Here is a 4,276-nt window from a genome sequence, read left to right as displayed (position 1 = left end):
TAGCCTCACTTCACGGAACAGAGTAACACAAACATCCTGTCTCTGTCACATCCCACGCTGTGGAGTCAAAATATACACCGTCGTGTGATAAACAAAAATCCCATGACTGCAATCATGGAGCAGGAATTCCCTACCTATGGGCAACTGGCTGGCTAATGTGAGAACAGGATGCTGGGCTGGAAGGGCTTTTGGGCCTGATCCAGCTGAACTCATGTTTTTAAAGGCAAAAAAAAGTGGTAGCTTCCACAAAATGGCCTTAACTATGGCCTGCCATATATCACACACCTATATGCCACTCTGGGGATTAGGACCCGAACCAATGGATTCAAATTGCAAGAAAGGAGATTCCAGCTAAACATCAGGAAGAACTTTCTGACGACAAAAGCTATTTAAGAGTGGAATAACCTCCCTCAGGAAGTGGTGGCCTCTCCCTCCTTGGAAGTTTTTTAAGCAGAACTGGATGGCCATCTGCCATGGATGCTTTAGTTGAGATTCCTGCATTCCAGGGGGTTGGACTAGATGACCCTTGGGGTCCCTTCTAATGGTACAAATCTATGATTCTATATATTGATGAGAAAGTTTTGCTTTCATCCATACCTAGCTCAGGAATAGGGAATCTGTTGACCCCCAGATATTGTTGGACTGCATCAACCATTATTATTATTTGGATGCCAACAGGTTCCCCATCCTTGCTTTGAATATATCAAGACCTTGAACACATATGGAGGAGGAGGAGGTGGAGGAGGAAGAGGAGAAGAAGAAGTTTGGATTTGAAATCCCGCTTTATCACTACCCAAAGGAGTCTCAAAGCGGCCAAGAATCTCCTTTCCCTTCCTCCCGCACAACAAACACTCTGTGAGGTGAGTGAGGCTGAGAGACTTCAAAGAAGTGTGACTAGCCCAGGGAAGTGAACCTGGTTCACCAGATTATGAGTCCACCGCTCTTAACCACTACACCACACTGGCTTTAGGAGATATCTCCTAAAGCAAACTTGCCTATCTTTTGAAAACCAGCCCTTCCTCAATATAGTGTTATGAAACAACATACTACAATGAGCAGCCCCCTGTTTCCCCCCCCCACCCTATTACAGGAGGCTAGTTGAATGCAGGAACTATTTGAAATATGCCTCTGTCAATTGAAGACTTGAACTTTAAAAGCTTCCTAAGTGGCCAGAGGGACAAGCCTGCATGCGGAGAGTTGAGATCAAAGCTTGCAGCTGGGAATCCACACAGGACCCAGCAGAAAGCCGAAGTTGGGGTTGGGCATGTGGTAAGCACGCATTCTGTGACATGGCCCAAACATAAGTAGCTTTAGAATGTGTCCTGCAAATGTGTCAGACACTCTGTCAAGAGTGAATTAGAAAAGAGGATGGTGATCAGGTCAAGAGATGTGACTGGGCTACACAGAGGAGAAAAGTAACACTTGAGGCCAAAGGCATATCAGGGAACAGGCTGCATGTATAGTGTGGTTCTGAAATGGTTTCTGTAGTTGTTTAAAATGAAAAAAAGAAAAAACACAACTGCATGCAGTCTCAGACTGCCAGGCATTCCATTTCCTTGCCAAGTATTTATTTGCCCATAGTGATTTCTCTCTAGTTGCTTTTTCATCTTCTGAAGAAACGATTCAAAGATGTTTGGGGAGAAAAGCATCTTGGAGGACACTTTTTTGAGATGACAAGTGTGAATCAGGAGAGGGATGCCAAATGGGCCTCAAAGATCCCATAGAAGTGAACCAAGCCAACTGACACTTCTTTACACTAATAACTTTCCTTGCATTCATTTTCATAAGTTCTTTCAAAAATCCTATTTCTGTATCAATTTTCTTTTTGTAAAAAAACAAAACTGCATGAAAATGCACATTGTATGTCTTTCCCCATAAAATATGCCTTTCCCTCTAAACTAATACTTGCTTGTACACATATGGGGTTATTTTTCTGAGCCAAGGAATTTCATCTCAGAGCTGGGAGAAGTGCAAAAACTGAAGGGTCACAGGTTTGCTTCATCTTCTGTGTGAAAGCCCTTCAAATATTTGAAGGTTGCTGCCTTGTCTTCTGTCCTTAATCTTCTGTCCACTGGGGGTGGAAATATCCAGCTCTTTTAACTGTTCCTCATAAGTTTTGGTTTCCAGACACCTCACTATTCTGGTCACTATTCTCTGGGCACACTCCAGTTTATCAATGCCTTTCTTAAAATGTTTCACTCATAACTCAGCACCGTGTTCCAGAGGCAGGCTTATACTTTTTTACTTTCCATGATTTGGACACTGTGATTATCTTCATGCAGTCTAAGAACAATTTCACCTTGCACTGCTGGCATATGTTAAACAACTTCAGGCTTGTTCAATACTTGGATGAGGCAGCACCTGGGAGACCCATTTCAGGGATGGACAAAAAGGACTCCAATATTTTTTAATGCACGCTTTCCCCATATATTTTCAGTTTCAGTTCCTTGCAGTTTCTAATCCCCCCCCCCCCCGTTCTTAAACTCAATTCACATCTCTGGAACAGTTTTTGATCTTTATTTTAAAGTCCTGAGGCAAGAGAACAGCATCACAATATGCGGAGAAGTGAAAATTCCGAAGGACAGCTGTGTTTCAGTTCACATGTTGTTTTGGGACGTGCAAATATAATATAACATTAAGTTTTGATCTGAACTGCTTCTCTATCTCTACCCCACGTATATCACCTTGACTGGGATTCTTCAGTTTCTCTCAGTATCTCTCATTATCTCTCAGTTTCTCTCATTATCCTGATCTTAAGCTCACCCTTTTCTGTATCAGTTTGTGATTTTTTAATTATTAAAAAGCCATCATGAAATTTCATACACACTTTTGTGGTTCACTTCTTCAAATATACGGTACACAGTTCCTGATGCAATATTACCTCATGAATACACATTTTGAAAGCGATTTCCCCCAATATTTTTTGTACAGTGGTATCTTGGGTTACATACGCTTCAGGTTACAGACTCTGCTAACCCAGAAATAGTACCTCGTGTTAAGAACTTTGCTTCAGGATGAGAACAGAAATCGTGCTCCGGCAGCGCGGCAGCAGCAGGAGGCCCCATTAGCTAAAGTGGTGCTTCAGGTTAAGAATGGACCTCCGGAACAAATTAAGTTCTTAACCCGAGGTACCACTGTACTCTGTTTTCACTACTATAAGAATATTTGTGTGCCCTATTCACTGACATACACATTTTGGGTTGGAGAACTAACAGCTTTCAGAGAAGTGCAACTTTTGAAGGACAGCTCAGTTCACATATATGCCCTTCCCAACTATCCAGCTAGGATAGTTTTGCATTAAAATGCAAACCAGGCGACGCTCTCTCACTCCCCATAAGCAAAGCTGGGGTGTAAATGTAATAAATAAATGCACATCTGTTCCATTCTCTCCTCTCTCCTCCACTTGGCCAGTGCCTTGTTTCCATAAAAAATCAGGCCAAGCTCTTCAGGTCCTCCCCGAAGGATGCTAACAGCTCTCTCTGCATCTCAAAGCTATCCTTGCATATCAGTGTCAAGGTTTGCTTTATGCTGGCTGTGCCATCTTAGCTGAGTACCGTGTGCCATTTTCTTGACAAATTCTCCCAGGCCGCCGCAACCGTGATCACTCCCCAGCCTCAAAAGCCGCCCCGGTCTTTCGCTCTTGCTCCCCAGCTGCAAATTCTCAGATCCTGAGGTTTTGTGAGATTGTTTCTGATCTCCCCGTAGGGAATTTGCGGCTGCTCTGTCTCTAGGCTCTTTCCCCCTCTACTTTGTTCCATATTCATGATGGGAACATGAGAAGGTTAAAAAAAATAATAAATCTGCTAGAGATTCTTCCTTTCTCTTTTCTTCTCTCCCTTCATCTTCATTTCTCCAATAAACTCATTATTATTTTGCCAGAGCAGTTTCTTTCCCTCCCCTAAAACTTCCTACTTTTCTATTGGCCTGGGAATAATAATAATAAAACCCCACACTTTTATCGAGAACAAAAGAAAGAGCATGTGTGTCATTCTGACAGTCCTTTCTTGAAATGTGTAAGAAGTTCTCTGTGGGGGGTGGGGAACGATCAACAAATTATTTGAGGCAATATGGAGAAGAAAGGAGGCCAAAGTTGCAGTTGCAGGTTGGGGAAATCTCATGCCATTACATAAGTTCTGGGGCTTATGCTTTTCCCAATACCATGTCTTCCAGTCTAAAAGCTCTTTCTTCCTAGTCATTGATGGGAGGAGAGGATTGTGGCTATTGCATGCCGAACAGCACCCTGCACACGATCCAGAGACACATCCTCAGAGGCATT

The sequence above is a fragment of the Podarcis filfolensis genome (genome assembly GCF_964270895.1).
Source record: "Podarcis filfolensis genome assembly, chromosome: 14".
Taxonomy (NCBI): Eukaryota; Metazoa; Chordata; class Lepidosauria; order Squamata; family Lacertidae; genus Podarcis; species Podarcis filfolensis.
The sequence above is the reverse complement of the archived record's forward strand: the minus strand, read 5'-3'. Positions refer to the sequence as shown.